The sequence below is a fragment of the Hyposmocoma kahamanoa genome, unplaced genomic scaffold (genome assembly GCF_003589595.1).
Source record: "Hyposmocoma kahamanoa isolate Upper Pololo Valley unplaced genomic scaffold, ASM358959v1 63, whole genome shotgun sequence".
In the NCBI taxonomy this organism is placed as follows: domain Eukaryota; kingdom Metazoa; phylum Arthropoda; class Insecta; order Lepidoptera; family Cosmopterigidae; genus Hyposmocoma; species Hyposmocoma kahamanoa.
This window is the reverse complement of record NW_020653851.1, coordinates 9,991,690-10,011,553: the sequence shown is the minus strand read 5'-3', so window position 1 is coordinate 10,011,553 and position 19,864 is coordinate 9,991,690.

The following is a 19,864-nucleotide window of genomic DNA, read 5'->3' as shown; positions in this document are numbered from 1 at the left end:
GTCGCTAAACCATATCACGCTGTTAATTTTTTCAATCGTTGTGAGTGCAAGTTTCATGATTAACAATATTATAATTATAACTTTTTCACAATAAGGGTTATTATTCCCTATCATCTTGGAATAAATATTAGATTTTTATAAAATTTACTTTACTTTTTTTTTTTTAAATTTACTTTTACTTATAATTTTAGGCATGCACGCTATAGTTCACTCAATGTATTGATTCTTGTATTGATTTTCAATTATAAATTTTATACTGTTGACACAATGGCTATTATATTATGTGGACAAGTATCTAAACATAACGAGGAAGAGCAAATTACTGACCTATCCCTATAATCATAAAGACAGGATCACGGATCATTGAAAAACCGTGAGGTACTAATCGGATTATCATCGTAGAGGCGGAAGTTGGAGTGGGAGTGGAGAGTAAAGGCCACAATGGGTTTCATTACAATCTGGGTAGTTTTTATAAGTACAAAGATATAGTCTACTATTGTAGCCTAAGATACATTTGAGCTAAAGATTCAAATATTTTCGAAAACTTCAAAGTTTTAAAATAAAATAACCAAAATTGCTTCTATAGACGCCTTCTACACGATTAGCTTGCAAAAAAGTGAAGTTACAAATACATGCAAAAGCGAACAAAATTTAGTCCCCGACCCAGAGTGATTTTAAGGTCAAGTAATCACTTTTGCTAACAACATTCTGATCGAGATACTAAACCGAACCGAACTGTATACCATGAAATTAAACTAGAGCATTTTATACTAGGGAACCTATAGTAGCAGTAGAGCTTCTTGTGAAAGAGTTCGTCCAGGGAAGTAACTGCCACCATACCTATTTCTATCGCCAAGCAGTAATATGAGCATTACTGCTTTCCGATTTCAAAGGACAAGGGTGTTGGTGAAATTACAGGCGCATGGGACTTGTCGACTTATGTCTCAGGGTGATGGACGCAGTAGCAATTCCCCTCAGAACTTTGTGATTTAAACCTCTAAGAATGGCACTGCGACTGTTATGGATAGGCGTGTCGCTTACCACCAGGCCCACGACGTGTTCGTCCCGTCACTTGGTACCATAAAAAAAACATGGTTCATATTTTCTTTTCCGTATCTTATATACATACGTACCCTGAATCAAGAGGTACAATATTATTAACACGCATAATAATATATTTATTGTTCAATACATACATTACCGCGTTTATCTACATATACACAATAATTAGTGCAAGAAAATATTTGACTTCTTTAAATTATTCCACGGAATAGTTTCGATACGACAATACTAATAATTTTGGTCTGATGTTTTCCACGATTTCGATTATGTCGATCAGAAATCCTAGTTTAGAATCTGTTGTCTTGTTAGAGTCTGTCTGAAAACGCTTTGCAGTGTGGTAGACATTCCCTGTCTACAAAAAAATTATTGGTTTGGTGGGGATTGTGAATTTTATTTGTTCGGCTTGAGATTTTTTTTTTAATCAGCCGTATCTTTAATTAACACTTTTCTATATTCAAATGTGACTATTTGATTGAGATTACCCGGCAATTGCTTTCACATTATTATTATAATGCCAAATACACGATGAGCTAGTTCTACTATGTGTGCAATACGAGTATCTATGTAATAAGTGATCTATGATATTTATAAGCAAGTAAAGTTTTTGTGAATCATACTTGACCACACAACACTAATAAATAAATATAAAACATCATCACGTTACTCTGACCCCAAAATAAGTAACTAAGGCACTTGTGTTATGGAAATCGGAAACAATAATGGTACAATAAATACCTGAACCCGAGATAATAAAGTATATAAAGTTAGTAAGTACTGGCACCTTACCTATTTAGTAGCAGTAGAGCTCCTTGTGAAAGATTTCGTACAGTACTGCCACCTTAACTATTTCTGCCGCCAAGCAGTAATATCAGCATTACTGTATTCCGGTCTTGAAGGGTAAGGGTGCTGGTGAAATTGCAGGCACATGAGACTTGTCAACTTAAGTCTCAGGGTGACAGGCGGAGTGGCAATGCCCCTCAGATCTTGCGGTTTACATCCCTGAGTTGCACTGCAAGTGTTATGGACAGGCATGTAGCTTACCATCAGGCGCAAGACTTGTTCGTCTTGTCTCTTGATATTATAAAAGAACTTACATTGATCCGGCCGAGAATCGAACCCGGGACCTCAGAGATGGCGACACCATGAAAATGGATGTTCAAGCCACTCGACCACAGAGGTCATAAAAAATACTGGTGAGTTACTTGATACTATGGGCTTTCAACTTTTGTTATTACAAGCGTTATAGAGTTGAAGTGTCAAGTTTGACGTGCTCTTGAACCTCTGCTTACGCATAATATGTAACCTAGTTAAAAATTTTGTGGAGATTTTGAAAATGACTGCTGTATACGCGGCCACATTTTTTTCATTTCATAATAAGTTGTTATCTCTCTTTCTCTCGCTATTGGAAGCATTTCCATGCGAAAATGTTTCATTTTGTAAATTGATGTTCATTTCTTGTAGGTTTATTATGTTTTGAATTTTTTGATTACATGTTGCCTGTAAGTTGATGCCCGATGTTCAATAAATAAATAATAAATGATTGATGTTCATTTTATAAATGAGGTAGTTAAGTGGATATTTTTTAAGTAATTATTCGTTATTTTTCCCAAAGAAAATTTCTTACAGAAGTAACCTAGATTTGGGATGTTTTCGGTTGGTAATTACCAGTTTTTGAAAAATGTTGATGAACCAGAACCTTCGCGATCTTCTTTTTACATTATCTATTTATTTATTCTACATTTATATCTATATTTATTTTACATAAATGTTACTAGACTACATATACAAAACGTTTTTGATAATTGAGTATGATTACTTAATGTTCAAACTACTTTCGTATTGTCCTCTAAATAGTAAATTGCTTAAACTAACAATTTGTAAATATACATTGTGTTCATTCTAATTAATACCAATGTATCGAAACCAACAACAATATATTTTCAATTAAGATCTATAAAATGAAATCACTGATGTGTGGTGGCCTAGATAATTCTAATATCACTATGGCATAAAATTGTATAACCACTTGTATCCGTTATGTATGACAGAAGTTACAAAATATACGGCTGTCTTTTTTCCCCTAAATCCTGAATGCGGTTTCTCACGGTGTAAAGAACTTTCATTTCGAGGGTTCCGTGGTTTACGACGTCACGTAAACCGGTCATTAATTTTGTATAGTATTTCGAATTGAATCGTGACCAAAATGAGAACACCAAACATTATGTGTAGTGCTTAAGGTTTCCTGCTTATAAGCTAGCTAGATCACTCATCAAAATTGTAGAAGTACCATAATTATAGAAGTACCAAAGTTGTCACTTAAAAAAACAGTTGTGTTCACTAGAAAAATAAGAACTAGATAGAATCATAATATGTTTAGTTCAGTTTGGCAGTATAGAATAACAGGCGCCTATATGTAATGTACTAATCAACAATCATTTATAATTTCTATAAAACTAATATATTTACATCACGCAATAGTTATCCCTTCAAAGATGACATCAGAAAGTTAGTATATGATTTTTAATCACACTGCAGACTGACATGCATTCGTAATGAGATTGAACAATAAATAAGCGTGCTCCACTTATTAACCATGAGCTATTGCAATAGTACTTATGAACTACTACTCATTATTTAAAAATAGTTTTTATGTTTTTATGAGTCAAATTAATGTACTAGTTAAAGATGGGATTGGTATGTCTAAATGGGTGAAGAAATCCACCTCTCTGAGGATCTGTAGGGCATGATTGCAGACAAAAGTAAGCTTGGACTCAAACTGGAGGGATATGTGGCAGGTACTTATAACGCAAACGTCCTCTACTCTTGAACTACCTTTCCATTATCTTGATACACTTTTGTTTTTTCATCCTCCAAAAACAAAAGAGCCAAAATCCTTCACGGCCTGTTGAGAAATTATTTATGAGACGACCTTTATGGATTGCTTAGACCACTATCGGAGTACATGTGATCAATGATGATTAGAATTTTTAGATATGGTTGGGTACAATGACAGCGATAGTTTTGGAAATAAGTTAAGTACCTACTATTTAATTGTTTATTTAGTCATATGCAAGCACATAGTAAATTCGTGAGGTCCGCTGGTTCGTTCCGTGGCTTAGTTGTTATAGCGTCTAATACGGTAAGCTAGAAGACGTCGGTTCGAATCCGGCCGGATCGAAGGAATTTTTTCTGAGTGTTCGATCTTTGTGTTAATAATTATAGCGATAACATTGACAACAATGACAACAATCACAAAAATAATAAAAAAATACACCAAATAAAAACTAAAAGTTGTGAATAAGAACGTTTATGAGAGTCTGGAGTCTATTATGTAACCTAGTAGGTACTAGACCTGTATTACAGCTCTAATATAACAACGTAATCATATTTCCATTTATATAGTAGATAACAGAAATAACAACAGAATAAATATCACAAACTTCGCATAGGTTCTAATGTTCTCATTAGTATTTACTAAATATATAGAATATATTCCAAAGCGAACGTGGACCAATTTTATGATACAATTAGTAAAATAATAAAGCATATCTATAATATTATTTACGTTCAAAACCCATGAGTCAAAAGCGACCCAAATAAGAGTTTGGGAGAAAGTGATGGATTGATACAGCAGCTGTTATGTAATATTCCAACTTTGAAATCATGATGTAAGAATAATGAATACATATAGATACTAGAATGTGTTAATTAGATCGGAATTTACAGATGTTGTATTTCTTTGGTTTATGAATCTTCTCTCTTTATTTGGGGCGCAAAATTTTATTGTCAATGTCGTGATGTTATTGTGTGGATGCATATTATCGACATGAATCGATTTTAATGTTACCAGTTGATTATACAAAACTCCATAATGACTTGTTTATATTCACGAGAAACTTAAGAATATTTTTGGCTGTTAATAATAAGAGAGTATATATTTTAAAGTGTCCTACAAGGCTCACTTCTTAATGCCTATTGTAATTCTTTGGCGTCCTACTAGGTACTCTTTTAAGTCCAACCTTCTTTTACTTTAGTGAACAAGAACTGAGCTACTAGTGACTCATTTGCTGAGGCTTAATTTACATCACCCATACATAACCATAGCATAATGAACTTAAAGTGAACAAACTAGAAACGAGTTAAAAAAGGTCGTACGCCTTCCGGAGAATTCTCGCGCAATCTTGCGATTTCCGCAGCTACCGTTTGTACGCTACAGAATTGATATAAAATTAATTATGCTATGGATACAAACATTCGCTTCCGTTCCGCGGCGATGTAAATTGAGCCTTAGCAACCGAGTCACTAGAAGCTCAGTTCTTGTTTACTCAAGTAAATGATAGCCGAACTTAAAAGAATCCCTAGAAGACACCAAAGGATAACGTATGCAATAGGCACAAGAAGTACGCCTTGTAGGACACTTTAAAATATACTCTCTTAATTTCGTAACAAAAATTTGTTTCATTCCATTCCGCATCAATTGAGCATAAAGAAAGGGACAAAAATCATTACAGTATTGTAAGAATTCAATGTTTTAATGAGTGTTTAGGTACCATTGTTTACCTTAGGCAAGGATAGTGTAAAGTGTAAAATAATATTAGCATAAATTGACATAAAAACATTGAATGATTTCGTGTTTGTTTAAAGTAGGTTTATTAGCTTTGACTATTGAATACGAAATTAACTATGATTGCGTCTTTATGTTCTCAGTTGAAGGATATCATATTTAAATAACAAAGGAATAATAAAATAAACGTTGAATTAATTCTAAGAATTTGGAATTGGATATCACGTTGTCAAATTGAAAATAAAATGCACGTCCATTAGATAGTATATTTTATTGAATTACCTGGAACTACAGACATTTTTACAACTGTAATTTTACAATTATTTTATTTAGTATTTTAATTAAGACTAAAGAAATGAAACGGTAAATTTTAGGCTAGTTTTCTTTACATCATTTTGGTGGCTTTTTTATTATTTAAATAAAATATGCCAGATATTATCAAGAAGCATTATTTAATAATAAATGTAGTATCCTGAAATATTATTTAATATTTCACGATAATATACTCGAATACTTAAATAATACAAATTGTCACCGAAATTAGTAGAGAAAACTAACCTGAAAATTACCCTATAAAAAGTCTATTAGAGATAACAATATCCTTTCAATGCATTTCCAAATAGTCGTCTAACAAAATAAAGTCTTTGACAGCTGACACCATAGGTATGAAACAGACTGTATATAGTGGTATTCCACCAGCTATGTCAATGGGAGGGCATGGCATTCACTACATCAAAGGTTTAGAAGCCTCTCAGTCCGCAAACAAATACCACAGGAGGCAGAAACCCCTCACTTGTGTCAATAATGGTGTAGTGTATTTGGTTAAAACAGTAGACGAGGGATGTCGGAAGAACTAAAACGAGATCAGGATTTTTAGGCAGTTTATAGTTACGAATGTCGCATAATACCTTTCAAAAATATCATCGTGTTTGTTACACATTAGTTTTCTAAAGTATTGATTTTGGGATATTCAAAGCGACTATCCATCTAGTATTAATTTAAATAGAGATGGTTCAATTTGTGCCTTAAGTTTGTTTGCATCAAGAAGACTTATGTGGGCATATTTTGAAACAAATCCATAGGGATTGAGTCCGATCATAGGGTCGAAAGTCTTTAAAACGGCTTTAGGGTGCACCTTTAAACTTTTTTGTATCTTCTAATGTTTCAATGACAGAATAAGTATGATTAATAAGTTTACTTGTAATTAAGGTGGCGTTGTGTTAATGAAAATTAAACTGCTCCTTACTAAATTTATGGATATTTAGAGTATTGTGTTCATACGACACTGGCTACTTACACCTGAAAGTATAATCGAAATCACTCTCGATTGAAGTAATTCTATTTTCAAATTAAACATTCTGGTCAATAGTTCATATGAACATTGTTATCATTATCAATCAATCATCAGCTTACACATCCACTGCTGGACATAATCTGAAAAATTCTCCCGGTCTTGTGCTGCCCGCATCCAGCCGCTGGCTATCTTTTTCAGGTCGTCCGTCCATCTTGCCGCAGGACGTCCTACTCTACATTATTGTTATCTTCATACAACCATTTTTTTAACACTCCATGAACGTAGCTCAAGTTTAAATTACGTCTAGGACTCTGCTTAAATATGTAATTTTGAAACCAACGTACCTAAGACATAATTTTCTCAACGGCCTTCTTTGACTTTCTGAAATCGTAAACCACACTTTCTCAACTTACACGATTAGTCATGGGTCAGCCTCATCGAATACTGTTATTAAATTTTAATACAACAAACCGATATAAAGATATGATGCGGACATTCGCGATTCTTTGCAGTAGAGGTATAATTTTCGTAGGCGTGTCTCAGACTTTTCTTCGGGCGAGTGCAATCCGATCAAATTTCGGAGTTCAAGCGATAGCATCTGCAGTGAATTTATCGAGGACATCTTTAATCGGTTGTATTGGCCCGGTTGCAGTTGGAATTTGGATGTCCGTTACGAGTGATACGCTGGTCACATGGTAAACAGGCATGGTCGTGCGTGACGTCAGCGAAGCATGTTATACCCGCCACTTACCGCCCATTACGCAGCTCATTGATGTAACTACACATAAGCTTTAGGTTATTACGGGTGAATGAGAATGCGGGAAATAGACTAAAGGAAGGAATTGAAAGTACACCAATCCGGTAAATAACATGAGGCTTTTTGGATTATACCATTAATTATTTACTGGATGAGACTATTGAGTCCTTGCAATAAATGAAATATGAAACTCGATTCGTTAATGTGTTTCATTATTTTTCTCAAGGTCGACCACTTGAAATTGGTCAGCGGTGGAAACATTTTTATTTAGGACGCATAAACACTTGACTGACACGAATGACATATGACTTTAAGTCGAGTTAGTGTAACGAGATATTTGATGTAATCAATCACTTAATTTTTAATTTAATTGCCTAAAAAAGTTCATAAATCATAAAAAATGTTGCATCATTATTAGCTCCAAGGGTTCAGAAAATGTTACAAGTCCTATTTATTTCAATCACATTGTTCTTTAGTGTAATAACTTACTTTTCCACTTGGTATGTTAAACGCCTTCTAGTAGAGCACACTTGCGTCAATAGGGATGTAATTTGTGCATAGTATATCCATTTTGCGTGTCAGAAAAGGGTGCGGTGCAATCGCGTCGCCTTTATATTTGTAGTCACGCATTGGTTTTGTGATATGGGTGCCCAAAAGATTAATTTTTATCCCAAGAATGAAAATTACGTCGAGGATATTTTTCCGTCCCGAAAATCTTTCGAAAGGTATTAAAATCTTACGGCCTATTTTTAGTGACTCGGCGCTATTATGGTGTTCTATAAATCCATTGTGGTTATCAAGATTTTCAATTCTCAAATAAACATCATCATATTCCTTACCTTTCACATGTTCGTTAGAATTCGATAATATGATAAAATTATGGTTGCCGTTACAATGATCCCGTCAGCTGGCACTATCAGAAGTAAACGCGTAACGTTTTTTGTGGACTTGTTGTAGGGCGACGGGTGTCAGTCATTCATAGGGGTTCGATTCACCTGGTTAGTTTTTAAGTACGGAGGCCACATGACGCAATTGAGAGCTTGCTACTGTATTTGGTGTTCTTGTAGGTATTGTGTTAATTAAGATATCACTAACAATATTCACGACGAATGCTTGCTGTTAATATGTAATATCTAATCTAATAATAATACTCACGTGTCAGACAACCACACCACTTGCCTGATCTAAAACAGGAAGGAATTCCGGAATTCCCTGTACTATGAGTGCAAGAGCAACGTTATTCACTCTGGGCCACTCCTCAGAACGTCCAGACCAGAACCAGAAACGTTAATTTACTAATTTGATCCTACCGGGACTCGAACCCGGGACCATCCAGCGCACCCACAGTATAAACTGTTGGGCAGCTTAGGTGATTTGCAAACTCAAAAAGATTACAAAAATAAATTTATGCTCACATACCTACTGACTGTGTGGTTTGTGCAAACCTAATAGCATTGAAACATATTGTGACGTCATCTGGAAACCATAGATCTACCTTGTGTGAAAATGATTGTTGTGGACGTCCTTTTTTGGGTATGTACTTACGAGTTCAACGCTTCGTTTATGTTTATCCTTTGTACAGTTCACTTAATTTTTTGTACCACTATACTTATAGAATATAAAAACGCACATATACTGCGCTAACATTAAAATAAAAAAATAAATTTTAAGCGCTGAATGAAGTACTTAAAGTTAAAGTTTTAGAGAATTTTGCCAATTTTATAGCCCATCGGGCTTAAACACTTGTATATTTACAAACGTAAGTTAAATTTATCGTTATAAATTAAGTTAGTACTCAAAAATAAAGCAGCACTGTTAATCAAACCTGAAATTAATGTTTAATGTATAACGTTTGATTCCACATCAAGAAACAAAATAATAAAAGAGTCCTGATTGAAAAGTTTGTATGCAATACGAGAGTAATCTTGTTCATGATAGCGCGCGATCGCAAATATAATACGGCAGGTTTGCAAGTACTGTTGATTAAAAAAATTTGCCGTCAAATATCGCTACGGGTTCTGTAAGAAATTAGTTCTAAAGATGCTAAACATTATTCATAACCTTCTGTTACCTTCTGTCTATGTATATTTCTAATCTATCTACTCTTCTTATGCTACTCACTATACCCACGAATTACGTGTCCAAAAATTAGTTCATGACGTCATAGCCAGCTTATAATCAAAGAGAACTACTTAAAACGTTCTTCTTGAAGTATCTTAAACGGCACGAAGTGCCATTAACATGAGTATGAAAGGGAAATAATTTACTATAGCGTCCTCGAAATTCCATCGTGAGGACCGCCCTTAAAGAAGTTTTCAAAGGGCATGCCTTTGTGTCACCTTCCCACGGTTTTGTAACCCGGTCAGCAATGGTCGATTAGAAAAGTCAGTCTTTAAGAAACATTGTTGACTTTTACTCTTTCGTATATTTTTAATGTTAAAAGAAGGTTCCGAGTGGTAAAAGAGTGTTCGAGAAAGCGATCATCAAAATCAATCAAAACAAGGATAGTGTCAAGGTGAAGTATAAGAAAAATATTTCTCAGCAATACTTAAACGTATTTATGTAACTGTAAATATAGTAACATGAACACATTGCAACAAATGTTAGTGATCTATGAGTTTATAAAACAAAAGAGATTGAAGCATTGTTAATAGCGAAATTTGGTATCAGCGTATGAGTAGATGACTAAGAAAATTTTATTTTATATTTTATTTTCGCTTGACTGAATTACCTAAATATGTGCACAAAAGCATTTAACGACAATAGCTACGATTCCAAAATATGCAAGGTAGAACAGTCCCGATAAAATGATGATAAGGCACGTCAGAATTTCCCTGACACTCTGGGTCGGCAAGTTTGCTCTCTAAACGACCTGTTTAATAATGCCATTGAATATTTTCTGACAGATTTAATTACAACTTTGAAATTACTGTATGTGTTGGATCGTAGAATTATAGCAATGGATAAACAGACAATGGACTCTGATTCTGCGTTTGTTATGGAAATATAATGGATATCACTTCCTTTTATTATTATTAACATCAATAGTTCGCAATTCTTCAGTATATATGCAGTACGTCTTAGTAGTAGTAGAGCTTCTTGTGAAAGAGTTCATCTAGGGAAGTACTGCCTTACTTATTTCTGCCGCCAAGGTGTAATGTAAGCATTACTGTTCCGGTTTTGAAGAATAAGGGTGCTGGTGAAACTACAGGCACATGGGACTTGTCAACTTGTGTCTCAGGCTGCACCTATTATGGATAGTCGTATCGCTTACCACTAGGCGTACAACTTGTTTGTACCATCACTTAGTATCTAAAAAAACGAAAAGTTACAAGGATACAGTGTGTAAAGAACGGAGCCTAAAGAATGAGATGTTTTTTATAGTCTAGATTACAATTTGGCAGAATTGTGGGTATGTGATATTTTCTTAGCTTTCCCAAGATCCAAGGAAGCAAAATTGTTGTATAAATCAGTTGATGAAAGAATTAAGCGAGTACGGTAGATGATGTTCAAGTAGCCTGTCAATATGTGGGTGGCATTAAGTAATTAAGAAAAAACCCTCCTTAAATAAAATAATAATAATCCACGCCACACACGCCATTCTGCATTTACACAACTTTGGTCTCTAAGTGTGGTTCAAACCAGCTAACAACCTGAGAAAAATAAAGTAAATAATAATAATAACGCACACACGCCACGTAGCCCCGCATTAGGCAAATCTTGAGTCGCAGATGTCATGAACACCCACATATAAACAACCACAAATTACACCTAAACACACAAGAGAAATAAGTGTAGGCCTTAGAATAATAACGCATAGAAGGATAGTTTCATATCAAACGAACTGTCACAAGTGAGGCAAAAATCAAATTCATGTTGGCTAGTTTTAGTAGTAGGTTAATTTTTGGTTTTGTGAATATTTATATAAAAATACAAGTTGAAACGCGTTACTTCCTTGTGGAATGTGATGTTACTATCTATTTTATGTTTGTCTGACGTATTTTTACACTCATTTACCGCACATTTCGCCATTTTTAGCTAAAATTCTTGAACTGTTCGCGGTGCAAGTTGACCTTGAGCACTGAAGGCCCGCGCGCTCGTGTAGGCCCATTGGGCGCGCTTCAATTTGCCTCACTTAGCGTGTGCGGACTAGGTTTCTATGCGTTATTATTCTAAGGTGTAGGCCATACAAATATTCTGCCTGCCCGGGAATCGAGGACCTCAGCGTGGCAGTCCGGCCAAGGAGGCATTTAACAAAATAATAATTACAAGAAAAATGTAAAGTACCTACTTGCAAGTATGCATGTACAGTGCTTTAGGGTATGTAAACTAATCCCAAGAACGCAACACGATACTAAAGTAATGAGGACGTGACTTCATCCGGCCCGCATTGTCCGCAGATGCACATCGATGTGTTACTATAGTGTCACGTGCTCTTGCGGTTATTCTAAATATGAAGTATCATATTTTGTACCTACGACTACTTACCAGTGGTGTTACGTGGATTCTTGAAAAAGGTAAGCCAACGCTGAAAATGTTGTAATGCTGAATGTTGTCATAACTAATGCATTCGCGTTTCGATAATTTTTGAGATATTGGCATCTAAAGCTTTTTGTTGGTAAAAAATGTCAGTTACGCTGATTTTCCTTAACAATAAAACTGCGACTAAATAAGATGTCGAAAACAAAACGATAAGTGGGCGTGGCAGATCTCATTTCGGTGATCCCAGATATATTAATAACTCCATTTCGCTGAAAATGTAGATTACGTTGTTTATGATAAGGAGGGCAGAATATTTTCCATGTCAAATTCCTTGGTATAAAACCACATGTAATATTTTATTTTTTATATTAGACTACATCGCATACGTTGCTCTGACCCCAAAGTAAGTAATTAAAGCACTTGTGTTATGGAAATCGGAAACATGATGGTACCACAAACATCCAGACCCAGAAATAATATAGGAAAATTAATTTTTGTACATTGACCCGGCTGGGGGTCCTTATATAACGACCCGAGAGATAGGGTTTTCCGGAGAGACTACGGGTTCGACAGCAAGACCAGGGTACGGCGGGCGTCCAGGCCAAGCCATTCGTCAGTAATACGCCTTCACGGGCGTCTCTGGCGGATCCGGACTTGGGTATGGACTCGGGTTTGTGGTTAGCTGCAGGGAATGGACACGTTCGTCTGCCCCAGTGGTGTATGGTCAGGGCGTTCGTCCCGCGCGCAGCTAGCGCATCTTAGCAGCGGTCTAGTTGAGGACCTGCGGCGAGGAGACGCGCGGGGCACGTGATTTGCCCTTTAAGTCGGTAGCTATGTTCGGACATTGTCGTAGGACACTGCTACTTGGTATCTCCGGCACTAGCCTGGAGAGTAGTAGAGGATGAGCTAGACATCTTCCGGTCCCTCCGGCCTCGTAGGAATTTGGGAACTGGACAGACGCGGTTCATTCGAGGTCGGGAAGTGAGCGTGCCTTTCAGCTACGCTACCAATGAGGAAATTTGGTAGTCGACTTAGAGTCGGTGGCTCAGCGATGGCAACCGTTAGTCGTGCGGAGCGCGACGGGATGTGAGCATGCCTACAGCTCCGGTACCAATCTGGAAAATAGGGAAGGTGCTGTACGAGCACCCGACGCGGCTCACCTGAGGCACTAGCCTTACAGAGGACCGGATGAAGTCCGTGCAAACTAGCTGGTCCGGTGTTAGGACCAGACTTAGATGGTCCCTGTGCGGGTTCGCTCGCACAGGTCGTAGTGCCCTTCCCGCATAACCAAGAGGTTGATAGGCAGGGGCACTATAAACAAAACTTATGTAGAAAGATATGGGACTGACTGGCTGGAGATCGAACTTCACCCGATACCTTAGAAATAGCGACACCATTAAACCAATTTATACGGGCCACTCGACCACGAAGTTCGTCAATCATACATTAAAACTTTTAACCTTTCTTTCACAAGAATGTCATAAAAATAATAATTTAACGACACTAATCAATCCAATTATAAGTAATCGGAAATTTTATAATTTAAGCATAAAAGTTATCGATTAATTTCTTTCGCAGAATCTTTAAGTTTTTCTCTAGAAAAGTTTGTCATTTTGCAGATGTCAAGGTCACTAACTTGTTACACCAATCACTCACCAACCAAAGGTTTGTTTTAAACAAGCAGTTGTGTATATTATGTGCCATATACGTAAATAGAGTAATGGGTCGGGTACCGGTGTGGTACGCCACATTTGTCGATCTTCATTCCACGTTTAAAACATCTGCATGAGGGTTACCTCCGCACATGAGCTTGCGGAAATATTAAAAGCCTCAAAGTATCAAGACCTCGGTTGTGACTAATATTTATCCTCTTCCTTAAAACCCTTTCTTGTGGATTCCAGTGCACTTTAAAAAAATAATGTACTAACTGGAAGACCTAAAAGCTGGTATCTACCTTGCCCATTGTATTTGCATTGGCTATTAGCATAGCACTAGCATTTTACGCACCCTGTTGCGAGGATTAAATTTCATCCATTTAATGTAGCCCTAACCAATAGAATTTAAGCTTTATAAGCCCTTTGAATCCTTATAAATAAACCAACTTGTAGGTACGTTGAATAAATAAGGTAATATAAAAATACTGTTGATAATCGTGTTATCGTACAAAGGACTGTTATAATACTGCAAAGTATTATAATCTCTGTAAGCCGCATCATCTCTTATTACTTCTAATGCGTCGTGATATTAGTCACCTAATGTTTTTAATAGAAATAGCATCAAGCTCAATTGACTATCTGGAATTGCTAAAAACCACAAAATATTACTGAGGGTTCCCTCTAAATCTTTGAGAAACAATTCAGTTTTGTCAGCTTGTACCAATTACAGGCAAAACGAGTTTATATGGCACGCAAACAATAATTTTAACACTCAATGTAATACTTTTGATCCAGATCTTTTCAGTACGAGTCTGGTTTCGACAAGGAGAGCATTGAGTGGGTACTTTTTTGACTCGTAATGGGGCTTATAACTGCCGTTATCTTTTTATATAATAGGTCAGTTAAAATGTGCGCCTAGGTTTTTTAAATTTTTTATAATATCAAGTAACGGGACAAACAAGTCCTACGCCTGATGGTATGCAATAGCCAGTCCGTAACAGTTGCAGTACCACTCAGAACTTTAAATCGCAAAGATCTGAGGGGCACTGCCACTGCGCCCGTCACCCTAAGACAAGTTGGCAAGTCCCATGTGCCTGTAATTTCACCAGCACCCTTACCCTTCTAAACTAGAACACAGTAATGCCTACATTGCAGTACTATCTTGAACGAACTCTTTCACAAGGAGCTCTACTGCTACTAATTAAATTCATTAAAAATTAAGAAACTATAATCTCAGTTCAGAGTACTAAAAAAACCGACCTCAAAAGTAAGTGGAATTACGTCTATTTGCTAAGTTTTATTGAAATATCCCCTGGTTCGCCACTATACAGGACTTACCACTGGAGATAATAAAAATCGGTTCTCACTACTCAAAGTATATTGAGAAAAAAGCCTTGAATTGGAGAAATAGCAAAATCAACCATTAAAGTAATTGCTCCTAAATTAAAGTTAGGCGCTATTTATAAAAATGAATCTTCATGCGTAAACAGCCACCCTTCGAGGTGGATACTTTTCGTCAAAATGAAATGAGACCACTATAGAAGTACTCCCTTGCCAACAAAAAAGGAATCATGAAAATCGGTTCACAAATACCGGAGTTATCGCGTAACATACATACAAAAAAAAAGAACATACAGACGAATTGAGAACCTCCTCCTTTTTTCAAGTCGGTTAAAAAAATAGTTTAATTATTAAATTTCTATTTGTGAGGATCTGTAACTGGCTTTCGTTGTTATTATTATTTCATTTAGTTTAAGCTGTTGGTCTTCCTATTAGATAAATAAATAAATAAAAATTAATACACGACAAGATATCACTTCTTTAGTAGTAGACACGAAAATTTCATACTTTCATCAGAAAGAATATTTTAGAGTATTATTGTTCAATTTTTAAATAAGCAGTAGTAATTCACTTAAAAATAAATTTCAAAAACACTCAATTGAATTTTTGCAAATAATGGGATCATTCAATTATTTTCGCAACGACACAGTTGAGCGTCGCTAGAGCTAACAATACAAGATATTAAATAAAGTACATACAAAGTTTCATAGGTGTCTCTACCCATGATACAGTACAAATTTATAATAGGGAACTGACCAATCAACCGATCGGACAATTTGTGAAAAGTCATAATAATTTTCATAAATTGAATGTCCTTCGAGAAAGTTGTTTGTCAGCAGTTAGCCGATCATCATTGATAGTCTTATCTTGTGAAATTAAAAAAGAATAATACATAGGGCGCACTATAAGTTTCCGGAACTGGCCACTTGCAAACAATATTTAAAAAGTAATTACAACGCTTGAAAATGGAACTCTTTGGCTGTAGAATACAGTTTGTTTTATCTGACTGTCACTTGTTTTTACATTGTGGCGCCTTTTCGAAATTGGTTGTCTACATCACCATGGATTTAACTCGTGAAAATTTTCGTAATATGATTTTGTACGACTTTAAGTGTAATTTAACAGCTCAGTGGAGCTTCGCTTGGCTTCGAACTGCTTTTGGCGATGAAGCACCATGCAAGACGACTATTTATAGCTGGTTTGCAGAATACAAACGCTGTCGTGTGAATCCCAGTGATGAATTTCGTGATGGTTACCCGTCCACTGCTGTGAACAACAAAAACATCGATGCTGTGCGCCGTATGATCAAAACAGACCGGCATGTGATATACCATGAGATTCGTGCATCTTTAGGCATAGGCATGAGATAAATATAATCAATATTATACAAAGATTTGGGTGTGAAAAAGCTGTGCTCTCGGTGGATCCCACACAATTTGACTGAGGCTCAAAAAACGGATCGCGTCACTTGGTGCAATGCCATGCTTACCAGATTCAACAAACGGGCGTCAGATTTGGTGTGGGACATAGTAACTAACAGGTGACGAAACATGAATTTATAGTTACGTTCCCAAAACAAAGCATCAATCGAGCGTATTGGACTTTCGAGATGAACCGAAACCAACCAAAGTGCCTCTAAGCGGATGATTACTTCTTTTTTTTAAATAAAACTGGACACGTGGCTACTGTTGCTTTGGAAAATCATTGTACCGTGAATAGTGATTGGTACACGGCCATTTGTTTGCCGGAAATTATTGACAAACTCCGTAAAAATAACCGTAAACGCCGTATCATCTTCCACCACGATAATGCCAGTTCTCACATGGTCAGACAGACAAATGAATTTTTGAAGGTGAACAGCGTTGACCTTAAGAGCCATCCCGCGTACAGTCCCGACCTGGCACCTTGTGACTTTTATTTATTTCCAAAAATTAAGAAACAGTTACGCGGTCAACGATTTTCATCACCTATAGAGGCTGTCGAAGAGTATGAAAAATATGTTTCAGAGATTGTCATGGAGGAGTGGCATAAATGTTTTCAAAATTGGTTCATTCGTATGAAAAAGTGCATTAAAGCTAATGGAGAATATTTTGAGAAAAATAAATTAATTTCTGATCATTTATAGTATTTTTTTTGTTCAATCCGGAAACTTATAGTGCGCCTCACGTAGATGTAATTCCATGAACTTTTCAGGTCGGTTTTTTAGTACTCTGTACTGGGATTATTAATAAGCACAAACAATGACATTATTATAGTTGTCAAACAACGCTTTGCATAGCAAGCGACAGACATCTGACTGTCTCGCTAGATGTCTAAAAAATATTCAGAAAGTTCAGATCAGAACATCTTCTATTGCTGGACATTGCGTCGTTACGAAACTGACGCACTAAGTTCGTTATTTACAAAAATCCCATTAAACATTCCTGCCATTAATTTTAATGTGAATTATTGCTGCTGTTTTAGTACTTGATACTGTCATTCGCACTTGTTGTAACATTTCATTGAATTATTTTCTACCACAATCTTTAATTAAATTGAGAAAGCAAATCAGGTTTACCTTGAGGACGTTAAATTTAGTCAATGAGCAAAGACAGTAGGCGTTCGTGTTAATTAATATAATGCAAAAGTTACGATAAGTGGCCTATTTCAAAGGCTTTGTTTGACATAACTTTCTTGTTATTTTCGTAACAATAGGGTCGAGTTTTGCTTGTAGGTGTGACGTGGGCGTAAAGTCATCCATTTTGTTCTGCATCAATTTGGAAAAGATACAATTATTTACGAATTACAGTTTTGGTATTTGTTCAGTATTATTCAGCTCTTAACCCACTAAAAAAAGAATGAGGTTCTCAATTCGACTGCATTTTTTTACCCGACTGTTGTGAATGCTACGATATTACTCACATTTAAGAACTAATTTCGATAGTTCTTTTTTATTGGAAATGGAGTAAGTGGTAGAAACCAAAAAAGGAACGAGAAGTGGCACTCTCCGCCCCTCCTTAGCCTCCACGCTCCGCATATTGATTTCGCGCTTAGACGGCTTTGATATTTGAATATGTTTTCATGTATTCATTACGAAACTTGTACGTTAGTATATAGCATCATTGTACGTTACTATTTATAATGGTCGTGAATTGTGTTGTGTATGGCTGTTTATCATCATCTAAACGGTATAAAGAGATGAGTTTCTTTCGTTTTCGGGAAGATGAAACGAAATAAGTTAAAAAAAACTTGTCTGAGACTCATTCTTTTCTTCATTTATTTAGTGCAATATGTAATACAGATTTAAAATAACAACAATAATAATAACGCACACACTCAACATGGCCCCGCACTAGGGAAACCCTGTGTCGCGGGTACAATGGACATACATATAGACAACCACAAATTACACCCAAACTCACGAGAGAAATAAATGTAGGCTTCACAAATATTTCTCTCGGCCTGGGAATCGAACCTGGGACCTCTGCGTGACAGTCCGGCATGGTAACCGTTAAGCCACGGAGGCAGTTTATTATATCAATATGTATAATGAAACGCCATAACTTCATAGGGTAGTAGAGAAGGGTTCTCGAATTTTCAATTTGTGTTGCCGATTATGTAGTGAATATGCCTAATTGTCAACTAGGTAATGATTAACTTAGACTTTCTTTACCTACTTCGGTTGCCTTATTTAAAAGTAGCTGTCCAAAATATAAACAATTGTCCAAAAAACATGTGTAATTTATTAGGATTTAACAGATTCGCGTTAGAATTTTCGCCATGTTGCCGCTCTTACCACGTTAATAGGTACGAGAAAGTGATGGGTAAACCTGCCACTCCACGCACACATTTGCGCGTGTGTATATAGCGCTTTGTTGTATGTAATAGTAGTAGGTAAATAACTTTCGGCAGATGTATGTAGTGTCCGGGGTGTGGTAGTGGTCCCATTTAAAACTGAAGAAAATATATTACCTCTAAGGGTGGCAAATTAGGGGAGGAATCCGGTTCATTAAATTTAATCCACTTTCTGAGGGCCTAACTAATCCAATAGACTTCAAAAATTTCCAAGTGGCAGATGGAGAAGAGTGGAGAAGGTTGTCATAGTCAAAATAGCGACGATTTGCAACTCTCATCATCTGGTTACAGCGATTTCTATGAACCTTGAAAGTAGCCCAGCTTTCCTCAGAGCTACAACGTTTAAATTTACGAAATTCTCTGTCGCGCCTCCTCATTGCTATACACACCAAAGGAGTGATCCAGGGCGCAGGGGCAGGGTCTTTTTAGTTTCACTGAGCGTAATGGTGCATGCTTATCGTAAAAACTTAATAAGGTGGCACTGAATGTTGTCAGCTTGCCGTCTACAGTGGGCGCTGCCTTAACCCCGGACCAATCAATAATCGACGCATCGTGAGCAAGTTTGTCTAAGTCAAGCCTAGCAAAATTTCTCAGTTGCCTAGTTTCTGGAGAACGTTTGTGAGGCTTAATTTTGTACATCACAAAAATCAAGTCATGGCGGGAAAAAACAGGGGCAGGAAAGGAGACAATAGCATGATCAATCCATGAGTCCTTGGGTTCAATGTGTGAAGAGTAGCATTATGCTCAAGTATAATAAGATAATAAGAAGGACTCAATGGTAGATCGAAAATTACGGGACGCGGGAGAGTCTTTAAGGAGGACAATAAACAACTCCAAGAACCGCTTTAACCCCAGAAACCACTATCTCTAAGAAA